Source organism: Thermobia domestica, chromosome 18, assembly GCF_964235325.1.
Source record: "Thermobia domestica chromosome 18, izTheDome1.hap1.1, whole genome shotgun sequence".
In the NCBI taxonomy this organism is placed as follows: Eukaryota; Metazoa; Arthropoda; class Insecta; order Zygentoma; family Lepismatidae; genus Thermobia; species Thermobia domestica.
This window is the reverse complement of record NC_137471.1, coordinates 176,356,666-176,371,284: the sequence shown is the minus strand read 5'-3', so window position 1 is coordinate 176,371,284 and position 14,619 is coordinate 176,356,666.

Genomic DNA, 14,619 nt, shown 5'->3' with positions numbered 1-14,619 from the left:
CTAAAAGATTTAATTTTATAAGAGAAGAGAAATAATTCTCATTCCACCAATTCTTCCATCATCATTCACTTGTCTTAATCATCCGTCTCCCTTAGCCTAAAGGACATAATCGTTGGACGTTAAACTAAAAGATTTCATTTTATAAGAGAAGAGAAATAATTCTCATTCCACCAATTCTTCCATCATCATTCACTTGCCTTAATCATCCGTCTCCCTTAGCCTAAAGGACATAATCGTTGGACGTTAAACTAAAAGATTTAATTTTATAAGAGAAGAGAAATAATTCTCATTCCACCAATTCTTCCATCATCATTCACTTGTCTTAATCATCCGTCTCCCTTAGACTAAAGGACATAATCGTTGGACGTTAAACTAAAAGATTTAATTTTATAAGAGAAGAGAAATAATTCTCATTCCACCAATTCTTCCATCATCATTCACTTACCTTAATCATCCGTCTCCCTTAGCCTAAAGGACATAATCGTTGGACGTTAAACTAAAAGATTTCATTTTATAAGAGAAGAGAAATAATTCTCATTCCACCAATTCTTCCATCATCATTCACTTGCCTTAATCATCCGTCTCCCTTAGCCTAAAGGACATAATCGTTGGACGTTAAACTAAAAGATTTCATTTTATAAGAGAAGAGAAATAATTCTCATTCCACCAATTCTTCCATCATCATTCACTTGTCTTAATCATCCGTCTCCCTTAGCCTAAAGGACATAATCGTTGGACGTTAAACTAAAAGATTTCATTTTATAAGAGAAGAGAAATAATTCTCATTCCACCAATTCTTCCATCATCATTCACTTGTCTTAATCATCCGTCTCCCTTAGCCTAAAGGACATAATCGTTGGACGTTAAACTAAAAGATTTCATTTTATAAGAGAAGAGAAATAATTCTCATTCCACCAATTCTTCCATCATCATTCACTTGTCTTAATCATCCGTCTCCCTTAGCCTAAAGGACATAATCGTTGGACGTTAAACTAAAAGATTTCATTTTATAAGAGAAGAGAAATAATTCTCATTCCACCAATTCTTCCATCATCATTCACTTGCCTTAATCATCCGTCTCCCTTAGCCTAAAGGACATAATCGTTGGACGTTAAACTAAAAGATTTCATTTTATAAGAGAAGAGAAATAATTCTCATTCCACCAATTCTTCCATCATCATTCACTTGCCTTAATCATCCGTCTCCCTTAGCCTAAAGGACATAATCGTTGGACGTTAAACTAAAAGATTTCATTTTATAAGAGAAGAGAAATAATTCTCATTCCACCAATTCTTCCATCATCATTCACTTGTCTTAATCATCCGTCTCCCTTAGCCTAAAGGACATAATCGTTGGACGTTAAACTAAAAGATTTAATTTTATAAGAGAAGAGAAATAATTCTCATTCCACCAATTCTTCCATCATCATTCACTTGTCTTAATCATCCGTCTCCCTTAGCCTAAAGGACATAATCGTTGGACGTTAAACTAAAAGATTTCATTTTATAAGAGAAGAGAAATAATTCTCATTCCACCAATTCTTCCATCATCATTCACTTGCCTTAATCATCCGTCTCCCTTAGCCTAAAGGACATAATCGTTGGACGTTAAACTAAAAGATTTCATTTTATAAGAGAAGAGAAATAATTCTCATTCCACCAATTCTTCCATCATCATTCACTTGTCTTAATCATCCGTCTCCCTTAGCCTAAAGGACATAATCGTTGGACGTTAAACTAAAAGATTTCATTTTATAAGAGAAGAGAAATAATTCTCATTCCACCAATTCTTCCATCATCATTCACTTGCCTTAATCATCCGTCTCCCTTAGCCTAAAGGACATAATCGTTGGACGTTAAACTAAAAGATTTCATTTTATAAGAGAAGAGAAATAATTCTCATTCCACCAATTCTTCCATCATCATTCACTTGTCTTAATCATCCGTCTCCCTTAGCCTAAAGGACATAATAGTTGGACGTTAAACTAAAAGATTTCATTTTATAAGAGAAGAGAAATAATTCTCATTCCACCAATTATTCCATCATCATTCACTTGTCTTAATCATCCGTCTCCCTTTGCCTAAAGGACATAATCGTAGGATGTTAAACTAAAAGATTTCATTTTATAAGAGAAGAGAAATAATTCTCATTCCACCAATTCTTCCATCATCATTCACTTGTCTTAATCATCCGTCTCCCTTAGCCTAAAGGACATAATCGTTGGACGTTAAACTAAAAGATTTCATTTTATAAGAGAAGAGAAATAATTCTCATTCCACCAATTCTTCCATCATCATTCACTTGTCTTAATCATCCGTCTCCCTTAGCCTAAAGGACATAATCGTTGGACGTTAAACTAAAAGATTTAATTTTATAAGAGAAGAGAAATAATTCTCATTCCACCAATTATTCCATCATCATTCACTTGTCTTAATCATCCGTCTCCCTTAGCCTAAAGGACATAATCGTAGGATGTTAAACTAAAAGATTTCATTTTATAAGAGAAGAGAAATAATTCTCATTCCACCAATTCTTCCATCATCATTCACTTGTCTTAATCATCCGTCTCCCTTAGCCTAAAGGACATAATCGTTGGACGTTAAACTAAAAGATTTCATTTTATAAGAGAAGAGAAATAATTCTCATTCCACCAATTATTCCATCATCATTCACTTGTCTTAATCATCCGTCTCCCTTAGCCTAAAGGACATAATCGTAGAATGTTAAACTAAAAGATTTCATTTTATAAGAGAAGAGAAATAATTCTCATTCCACCAATTCTTCCATCATCATTCACTTGTCTTAATCATCCGTCTCCCTTAGCCTAAAGGACATAATCGTTGGACGTTAAACTAAAAGATTTCATTTTATAAGAGAAGAGAAATAATTCTCATTCCACCAATTCTTCCATCATCATTCACTTGTCTTAATCATCCGTCTCCCTTAGCCTAAAGGACATAATCGTTGGACGTTAAACTAAAAGATTTCATTTTATAAGAGAAGAGAAATAATTCTCATTCCACCAATTATTCCATCATCATTCACTTGTCTTAATCATCCGTCTCCCTTAGCCTAAAGGACATAATCGTAGGATGTTAAACTAAAAGATTTAATTTTATAAGAGAAGAGAAATAATTCTCATTCCACCAATTCTTCCATCATCATTCACTTGTCTTAATCATCCGTCTCCCTTAGCCTAAAGGACATAATCGTTGGACGTTAAACTAAAAGATTTATTTTATAAGAGAAGAGAAATAATTCTCATTCCACCAATTCTTCCATCATCATTCACTTGTCTTAATCATCCGTCTCCCTTAGCCTAAAGGACATAATCGTTGGACGTTAAACTAAAAGATTTCATTTTATAAGAGAAGAGAAATAATTCTCATTCCACCAATTCTTCCATCATCATTCACTTGTCTTAATCATCCGTCTCCCTTAGCCTAAAGAACATAATCGTTGGACGTTAAACTAAAAGATTTCATTTTATAAGAGAAGAGAAATAATTCTCATTCCACCAATTCTTCCATCATCATTCACTTGTCTTAATCATCCGTCTCCCTTAGCCTAAAGGACATAATCGTTGGACGTTAAACTAAAAGATTTCATTTTATAAGAGAAGAGAAATAATTCTCATTCCACCAATTCTTCCATCATCATTCACTTGTCTTAATCATCCGTCTCCCTTAGCCTAAAGGACATAATCGTTGGACGTTAAACTAAAAGATTTCATTTTATAAGAGAAGAGAAATAATTCTCATTCCACCAATTCTTCCATCATCATTCACTTGTCTTAATCATCCGTCTCCCTTAGCCTAAAGGACATAATCGTTGGACGTTAAACTAAAAGATTTCATTTTATAAGAGAAGAGAAATAATTCTCATTCCACCAATTATTCCATCATCATTCACTTGTCTTAATCATCCGTCTCCCTTAGCCTAAAGGACATAATCGTAGGATGTTAAACTAAAAGATTTCATTTTAGAAGAGAAATAATTCTCATTCCACCAATTATTCCATCATCATTCACTTGTCTTAATCATCCGTCTCCCTTAGCCTAAAGGACATAATCGTTGGACGTTAAACTAAAAGATTTCATTTTATAAGAGAAGAGAAATAATTCTCATTCCACCAATTCTTCCATCATCATTCACTTGCCTTAATCATCCGTCTCCCTTAGCCTAAAGGACATAATCGTTGGACGTTAAACTAAAAGATTTCATTTTATAAGAGAAGAGAAATAATTCTCATTCCACCAATTCTTCCATCATCATTCACTTGTCTTAATCATCCGTCTCCCTTAGCCTAAAGGACATAATCGTTGGACGTTAAACTAAAAGATTTCATTTTATAAGAGAAGAGAAATAATTCTCATTCCACCAATTCTTCCATCATCATTCACTTGTCTTAATCATCCGTCTCCCTTAGCCTAAAGGACATAATCGTTGGACGTTAAACTAAAAGATTTCATTTTATAAGAGAAGAGAAATAATTCTCATTCCACCAATTATTCCATCATCATTCACTTGTCTTAATCATCCGTCTCCCTTAGCCTAAAGGACATAATCGTAGGATGTTAAACTAAAAGATTTCATTTTATAAGAGAAGAGAAATAATTCTCATTCCACCAATTCTTCCATCATCATTCACTTGTCTTAATCATCCGTCTCCCTTAGCCTAAAGGACATAATCGTAGGATGTTAAACTAAAAGATTTCATTTTATAAGAGAAGAGAAATAATTCTCATTCCACCAATTCTTCCATCATCATTCACTTGTCTTAATCATCCGTCTCCCTTAGCCTAAAGGACATAATCGTTGGACGTTAAACTAAAAGATTTCATTTTATAAGAGAAGAGAAATAATTCTCATTCCACCAATTCTTCCATCATCATTCACTTGTCTTAATCATCCGTCTCCCTTAGCCTAAAGGACATAATCGTAGGACGTTAAACTAAAAGATTTCATTTTATAAGAGAAGAGAAATAATTCTCATTCCACCAATTATTCCATCATCATTCACTTGTCTTAATCATCCGTCTCCCTTAGCCTAAAGGACATAATCGTTGGACGTTAAACTAAAAGATTTCATTTTATAAGAGAAGAGAAATAATTCTCATTCCACCAATTCTTCCATCATCATTCACTTGCCTTAATCATCCGTCTCCCTTAGCCTAAAGGACATAATCGTTGGACGTTAAACTAAAAGATTTCATTTTATAAGAGAAGAGAAATAATTCTCATTCCACCAATTCTTCCATCATCATTCACTTGTCTTAATCATCCGTCTCCCTTAGCCTAAAGGACATAATCGTTGGACGTTAAACTAAAAGATTTCATTTTATAAGAGAAGAGAAATAATTCTCATTCCACCAATTCTTCCATCATCATTCACTTGTCTTAATCATCCGTCTCCCTTAGCCTAAAGGACATAATCGTTGGACGTTAAACTAAAAGATTTCATTTTATAAGAGAAGAGAAATAATTCTCATTCCACCAATTATTCCATCATCATTCACTTGTCTTAATCATCCGTCTCCCTTAGCCTAAAGGACATAATAGTTGGACGTTAAACTAAAAGATTTCAGTTTATAAGAGAAGAGAAATAATTCTCATTCCACCAATTCTTCCATCATCATTCACTTGTCTTAATCATCCGTCTCCCTTAGCCTAAAGGACATAATAGTTGGACGTTAAACTAAAAGATTTCATTTTATAAGAGAAGAGAAATAATTCTCATTCCACCAATTATTCCATCATCATTCACTTGTCTTAATCATCCGTCTCCCTTAGCCTAAAGGACATAATAGTTGGACGTTAAACTAAAAGATTTCATTTTATAAGAGAAGAGAAATAATTCTCATTCCACCAATTCTTCCATCATCATTCACTTGTCTTAATCATCCGTCTCCCTTAGCCTAAAGGACATAATAGTTGGACGTTAAACTAAAAGATTTCATTTTATAAGAGAAGAGAAATAATTCTCATTCCACCAATTATTCCATCATCATTCACTTGTCTTAATCATCCGTCTCCCTTAGCCTAAAGGACATAATCGTTGGACGTTAAACTAAAAGATTTAATTTTATAAGAGAAGAGAAATAATTCTCATTCCACCAATTATTCCATCATCATTCACTTGTCTTAATCATCCGTCTCCCTTAGCCTAAAGGACATAATAGTTGGACGTTAAACTAAAAGATTTCATTTTATAAGAGAAGAGAAATAATTCTCATTCCACCAATTCTTCCATCATCATTCACTTGTCTTAATCATCCGTCTCCCTTAGCCTAAAGGACATAATAGTTGGACGTTAAACTAAAAGATTTCATTTTATAAGAGAAGAGAAATAATTCTCATTCCACCAATTATTCCATCATCATTCACTTGTCTTAATCATCCGTCTCCCTTAGCCTAAAGGACATAATCGTTGGACGTTAAACTAAAAGATTTAATTTTATAAGAGAAGAGAAATAATTCTCATTCCACCAATTATTCCATCATCATTCACTTGTCTTAATCATCCGTCTCCCTTAGCCTAAAGGACATAATAGTTGGACGTTAAACTAAAAGATTTCATTTTATAAGAGAAGAGAAATAATTCTCATTCCACCAATTCTTCCATCATCATTCACTTGTCTTAATCATCCGTCTCCCTTAGCCTAAAGGACATAATAGTTGGACGTTAAACTAAAAGATTTCATTTTATAAGAGAAGAGAAATAATTCTCATTCCACCAATTATTCCATCATCATTCACTTGTCTTAATCATCCGTCTCCCTTAGCCTAAAGGACATAATAGTTGGACGTTAAACTAAAAGATTTCATTTTATAAGAGAAGAGAAATAATTCTCATTCCACCAATTCTTCCATCATCATTCACTTGTCTTAATCATCCGTCTCCCTTAGCCTAAAGGACATAATCGTTGGACGTTAAACTAAAAGATTTCATTTTATAAGAGAAGAGAAATAATTCTCATTCCACCAATTCTTCCATCATCATTCACTTGTCTTAATCATCCGTCTCCCTTAGCCTAAAGGACATAATAGTTGGACGTTAAACTAAAAGATTTCATTTTATAAGAGAAGAGAAATAATTCTCATTCCACCAATTATTCCATCATCATTCACTTGTCTTAATCATCCGTCTCCCTTAGCCTAAAGGACATAATCGTAGGATGTTAAACTAAAAGATTTCATTTTATAAGAGAAGAGAAATAATTCTCATTCCACCAATTATTCCATCATCATTCACTTGTCTTAATCATCCGTCTCCCTTAGCCTAAAGGACATAATCGTTGGACGTTAAACTAAAAGATTTCATTTTATAAGAGAAGAGAAATAATTCTCATTCCACCAATTCTTCCATCATCATTCACTTGCCTTAATCATCCGTCTCCCTTAGCCTAAAGGACATAATCGTTGGACGTTAAACTAAAAGATTTCATTTTATAAGAGAAGAGAAATAATTCTCATTCCACCAATTCTTCCATCATCATTCACTTGTCTTAATCATCCGTCTCCCTTAGCCTAAAGGACATAATCGTTGGACGTTAAACTAAAAGATTTCATTTTATAAGAGAAGAGAAATAATTCTCATTCCACCAATTCTTCCATCATCATTCACTTGCCTTAATCATCCGTCTCCCTTAGCCTAAAGGACATAATCGTTGGACGTTAAACTAAAAGATTTCATTTTATAAGAGAAGAGAAATAATTCTCATTCCACCAATTCTTCCATCATCATTCACTTGCCTTAATCATCCGTCTCCCTTAGCCTAAAGGACATAATCGTAGGACGTTAAACTAAAAGATTTCATTTTATAAGAGAAGACAAATAATTCTCATTCCACCAATTCTTTCATTATCATTCACTTGTCTTAATCATCCGTCTCCCTTAGCCTAAAGGACATAAACGTTGGACATTAAACTAAAAGATTTCATTTCATACGAATCATGTTAACACTAAAACTAAGTTTCAGATCGAAGACTTGGATGAATTAGTGTTGCCGACGAGACTCATGAAGTTGATAGTCTTGTGTCCAAAACGAGACCAGGATTGTGATGTTTCTAGTCTCGCGTCGAAATTAAAAATGTATTTCTCATCTCATTTTCGAAGCGAAACGAGAAATTTCGGTCTCGTGGGCAACACTACACTGTTGGGAGAAATAATAATAATAATAATAATAATAATAATAATAATAATAATAATAATAATAATAATAATAATAATAATAATAATAATAATAAACAATGATATAATCTGCTCGTTAATAAGTATCGATTCCCAGTGAATATCACCTTAAGTTGTAGGTTCACGTCTCATATAGCCTCGCTGCTGAAAGAAACAATAAACTCAATTCAACGTAAGTGAAATATTTTAAATGAAATATGGATACTCAGTAATCTTGTGGTTACAGTGTTGGACTTATTCCACTGGTCCCGGGTTCAATTCCCTGCAGGTGCTTCTCAATTTTCGGCGTCCACCCAGCATCGTGAGGCAAACTGGGGAATCACGTGTTTGTCCCTAGGCTGGACGTACTAGTTCAGTCGGTACTAACAGATGGCGTTAGAGCAGCTCAGGCCCATAAAGCAGGGCGCAAAATTTCCGGTTGCCAGGTCGTCATTGGCGACTATAAATTTAGAGGTAGTGACTCGTGTTCAGTAGGAATGTTTTGTGCCTTAACTCACAGGACTGCGCAGTTTCTATTTCGCACGAAAATAATTCTTACTGAGTGATAGAACACACGGAATGTGAAGTCTTCTCAGAACGTTGTAGTTCGCCCCCTCCTTTCCCACCCTTAATCGAAACGGTTTGCTTCTTGGCGTGTCAACGCGAGAAATGGAATGTCTTCCTCTGCGCGGAGGAGATCTCTCATAATTTATAAGTGAGAGATACTGGCGAGCATCAATTTTGGATTGGCGAATGCGTCTGACTTTGAAATTTTGCGCCCTGCCATAAAGGCTGTCAAGCCAGTGGTTAACTTAGGTTAGAAGCAGTGGCGTAGCACACTTTTGCGGGCCCCCCTTCAAAGTATAGAGAAGGGGCCCTAGTTGTAAAGCCGATAGAAGTAAGATTGAAGTTCTACTTCTTTAAATCTTTATTCATCGCAAGACTTCGGGGCCCTATATAGGTCGGGGCCCCTCCGCACTGCGGGGGTTGCGGGGGTTGCGGGGGTAGCTGCTACGCCACTGGTTAGAAGAATAAGTAAATAAATCTATTCCAACAGCTGTGTCGGACTGGGAACGAGCGATATCTCTTTTATCGTTACAAAAATTCGTGTCTTGTAATAGGCTATTAGAAGCCTTGTTTTCAAACAAGGAAACTTCCCACGGTGAGACTTGCCTCGAATGAATCTCAAATAGCTGCTTGGTTGATTGGAGTTCAACGTCCCTTTCCAGCAACGAGGCTATATGAAGCATTTATCTACAGTTTTAAGGTGGAGTCAAAATCACCGTAATGCATTCAATTTTCAGGGGTCTCTCACAAGAAACTGAACCCGGGATCTCGTACATCAAAGGCGCGTGCACTAGCCAATAGACCAGCGTATAGTCATTTCTCAAAGTTTTCACGTCGACTTGAAGCAAAAGCCCACTTCTTTTATAAGCTCGAAAGCTTCAATGAATCAACAGCCAATGTTTCCTTGTATAATAGTGATCAGCACATGAAATATTTTCCTCCAAGTCTCAGTGGCGGATATAGCCCTTGGGTGGGAAGACCTTGACCCCGGTTGAGCGCCAAAATAATTTAAGCTATTATTTATACGAAAGTTTGGGGTATGTCTGGCCCCCCAGTTTTTACCTTCTAGATGCGGAACTGCCTAGTCGCACGATAGTTGTTTACCCGCTTCCATACATGTGGAGCTGTACACTAATATGTAAATTATATGTTAGAGTTTTTGTTTTGTCAGCTTCTTCCCTTCCATTGTTTCTGAACACAACATGTAATTTGTCGCTTGCGTGTCGTTAGTGAGTATCGAACGGACTTATTTGGAAAATTATCAAGCAGAGTGAAATTTTACAGGAAAATTGCATCTTTTCTTAGAGCTGGTATTTTCTTTACATAAACGTAATGAGTGTAATTTTTGTTTTACTATTATTCCCTGCAGAGTATTTTTTTATACACTCACACTTAAATATGGAACGTGCTAACCATGATCTACAAATATATGCTACACCAGAATCACAGAGCCTCATCAAAACCTCATTTATTATTGATAACCTTCAGGTTGAGATGACACAAGTGTTTTGAGAGTGAGGTTGAGCTGTTCTTCTTTTCAGTCACATTGCTCTCGTCTTTCAAACATTTAGTATTAATTGTTACCTTTTTATCTTCGCAATTTTTCTAAAAGATTTCTAATAGTCTACTTGCTCGTGCTCGAGTGACTAACGCATGGCTCTCAGTTACATTCCATATTAATCAATATAAACAAATATGAATGTAACGATGTTTGACAGCTAAATAATAGGGATGGCCATAAAGTTCCAGTTCCGCGAGCAACCGGTTCTTGGAAATCCGGTTTTCAGAACCGGTTCCAGACTGGATCCAAAAATCCCGGTCCCGGAACCGGTTCCAGACCTGAATCCGAAAAACTCGGTTCCAGAACAGGACCTTAGCAACCAGTTCCAGACCTGGATCCCAAAGCCCCAATGACCCGTAAAGGAGGCATAAAGTTCACCTTCAAAAATAATGCAAAAAGGACCATGCGCTTGGGCCCTCCCCGCCCAGACCCGCTTGTGCCCCCAGAAACAAAAAATTGGTCCACCAGTGGGTGTTTAGCCAAATGAGTTGGCCAGTTTGCCTGTTTAACCATTGAGTTTGCCAGTTACCCAGTTTATTTAGCCAAATGAGTTGGCCAGTTTGCCTGTTTAGTCAATGAGTTTGCCAGTTACCCAGTTTATTTAGCCAAATGAGACAAGCTGCCGCCGCCTGGGCGCCTGCCTGTCGCTTCCACCATTTCATCTAGCATACTGTTCACAGCTTGCCAGCAGCTCGGGTTTAGCGTAGGGATGGTCACAAAGTTTGGGTTCCGGAGGAACCGGTTCCGCGAGAAACCGTTTCTTGGAGGTCTGGTTCCCAGAACCGGTTCCAGGCCTGGATCCTAAAACCCGTTTCCGGAACCGGATCTTCTAGAGTCGGATCCGTTCAGAGCCGAAAACCAGTTAAACCAGGAAACGGTTCCTGCCATTCCTACTAAATAACTGCACTACTTGGATTATTTTTGGTACATGAGTGGATCCTTGCCAAATTTATTTTTTAAGCATCTTTTCGGCAAAGAGGGAGAAGGAATGACGAAGTGATATGGAGAAATAATGAAAACGACCGATACTAGTGGTGCAGTTTGTGGAGTCACTGATATGAATAGTGACACACCCGATCAGAGATGGTCATTTTTTCTAACCCTCGCTCACACTCACCCTTAATCAACTCGTTCACACTCACACTCACTCATCCTCACACTCAAATATTGTTGACGCACTCACCCTCAATCAACTTCCTCACCCTCATCTACTAAAATGAAGGTGAGGGTGGTCCTTTTGAGGGTAAAAATGAGTGAAAGTACCGATCTCTGCTCCCAATACCGTCTAAATTCAAATTCATCCTTCATAAGCATTAGTGTGAAGTAGTGGTTCTCAATCTTATTCTATCACGACCCCTATTTTATGACATTCTCTTGCCAGCGACGCCATATAATTTCTGGTTTGTAATAGCTTGTGTGGGATTTATAATATACGTAATGCGGAGATCTCACGATATCCATCTATTTCTATAACAATTGAATTCATTTCTAGTATATAGTGGATACAACAATTTCCCTAATAGAGAATGGATTAAAACAAACAAGTCCTTGCAACTGGTTTTCTGTAACGAAGACTTGGACAAGTTCTCGCTGAAGAGGAGAGAAGAATATCTTGGTCTAGTATCTGCTGCTTTAAAAGTAATAATTCCATTTGCTGTATCGTATCTGTGCGAAAGTGGTTTTTCTTCCATGGTAAGCATTAAAACAAACACAAGAAATATCTTATCAGTTGATGACTTAATAAAGTGCGTCACGAAGATTGAACCGAACATTGCCGCACTAATGAAATCACGCCATGCTTAGGTGTCTCATTAGCTTTCAATTTAATTGTATTTCAATATTTTTCTGGTATTTCAATATGCAGTTTTCGTTAGTTTCATATCGTACCTCTTTCATTTAAATTGATTTTCAAACAACTCTGCACCCATTGCAAATGTTTAATAGATCTATTATTTGTTTTTCTTACAGTATATATAAAATAAAAATATGCCAATCAGAACAAAATTCAAAATAATATTCAAAACTATTTTCCACTATTAGATTCTAATTATATTTCTCTCTTCCGCTTATCTTCACGACCCCTATGAAACCTTCCCGCGAACCCCAGGTTGAGAAACCCTGGTGTGAGGGATGGCGATGAGAAGGGGGCTTGTATGCCAGCAGAACACTTCGCTTTACTGCTAGCCATCAATTGATGTATGTGCAGAAAATGTGGATAAGTTGTACACTGCTGTCACCAATTGTAACTTAGGGCCGGTTGCACTATGAACGTGATCTCCGAAACAGATCTAGGAGCCCCGGTAGTTCAGTGCTAGAGTGCTCACTTCTGATGTGTGGGGTCCTCAGTTTGAACATAGTGGGCTTTATGGTGCTACAGAAAGAGTTTTTCCAATTGTCTTGCCCACAAGAGAGGTAGATTACAGGCCCGGCCCATGCTACTGGCGTAGGAAGGATTAAGTTCCTCAAGACAAAATTGATTCATATTTCTATCCATCTGGCTGCGTTTTACTTAGCAATTTTGCAATTATAATAACGCTAGTGCCATCTATGTTACAATTCTAACAGTAACCAAAATCTCCGCATTGCTATCCAAATAGTGGTGTTTATATAGATGGTATTATCATTTGTGTGTATCTGTGTGCACACAAAGAAAGATCTTTGTAAACCTCGTTTAGTCTGTTTATTGTGCAATTATATTTACACTAAAAGGATGCGTGACTTCTCACATGGAACGTAGATGACTAACCTCTTTCTTCTCTCTCTTTTAGAAAAGAAAACAAAGATATTTTGCCTAATCAATTAGGCTATCTGGAAGATCGTTGTCAAAGGTCAAAGCATACAACATATGACACACGTACAAGTTTAAGATGTAGGTTTAAAGGGGAAGACCACTAAAATGAAACAAAAAGTTATTAAAATTACCGTTTCTGTATATTACAAAATAAATACAAATATTATTTAAAAAGTACTTAACAAGCAGCCAAGACAACATGATAAGTCATCAATTAGTGTTGAGTTCATTCATCTAGTCGCTGCCTTAACATAGGTTTTTGGGAATTCATATTCTGGTCACACTGTAATTTCTATGGATGGCAGCACTGAAAATTCTTTTGATTTATATTTGCGGGTATAGAATAACACTATCTACTATCTGTTATTGTCGTAAGTTACATTTCATTATCTCTTTTCACTTACGAAAATGGGCAAATGAAAAATGGTTAGCCTTTGTATCATTGTTAGTAGTTTGCCCCCTTAATAGGGCGGAATTTCAGTGCCCTATCCTTTTCACGAGATGTATACTCATGTGACCCAGAAGGATTTTTATATATCCTTCTGTTGTTAGGCGATTTTGAGTTTTGTGGTCCATGAAAACATAAAGAGGAAAAGGGGACCATTAAAAAATATAAATATTTACAAGGAAACTAGAATTGCTCTCGAGACACGAGACGATAAATAAGATTTTCTCCTATCATCTTTTAAATTTTGTAGGTCTCGTCTCGTTTTAATTTTTTGGGAAATTTTTCTCGTCTCGTGTAGTGTTGCCACGAGACGAGACAAGAAGTAAGGCTATTTTGTCTTGTCTCACGATCCTATTTTTCGTTTCAGCTTGATTCTCGAAAATATTTTCTCATCTCGTCTCTAAAAATCTTTTCTCATCCCGTCTCGAAACTTTTCAGGTCTCGTTTTGTAATTATATGCCCTGAGTTTTTCTTTTATTTTATCTACAAGTTATCAGAATCCTTCGTTGACATGAATTTTTCGGCCCGAGCCCAATCCAGCCCGAACGTACCAAGGCCCGGCCCAGCCCGGGCCCGAAAGGTTTTGGAGATTTTCGGCCCGAGCCCGGCCCGATAAGTTTTTCAAAATTCTTGGCCCAAGTCCGGCCCGGACCCGATAAATTTTAAAAGTTTTTGGCCCGACCCCGTCCCGATAATTTTTTTTTTTAAATTAGCTCGAGCCCGAATCTTTCTCAAAATTTAGTACTAAATTTGACCTAACCCTCAGAAACATTTTCTAAACTCTGGTTCACAACCTGACGCTTGCCTCCCGAGTGGTACCATTGCCTCCTAGAACTTTGCCTGTCATCGAGAGAACAAAAACTCCATTCCCTGTAACAAAAATCTAACTTAATTGATTTTTAGCATAAAGTGAAGATGGCAATATTGTTTATCGAGAGGCAAATCATTCCCACCCCTTCTTTTTATATTTTGAGTTCAGAGAAGGTCAAGGTCAGGGCTCAATTTACCGAATAATACCTGCAATCCTCTATAGTGAAAGTGGAGCCGCTAAGCAACACAAACTGTAAATAGCTATTGCA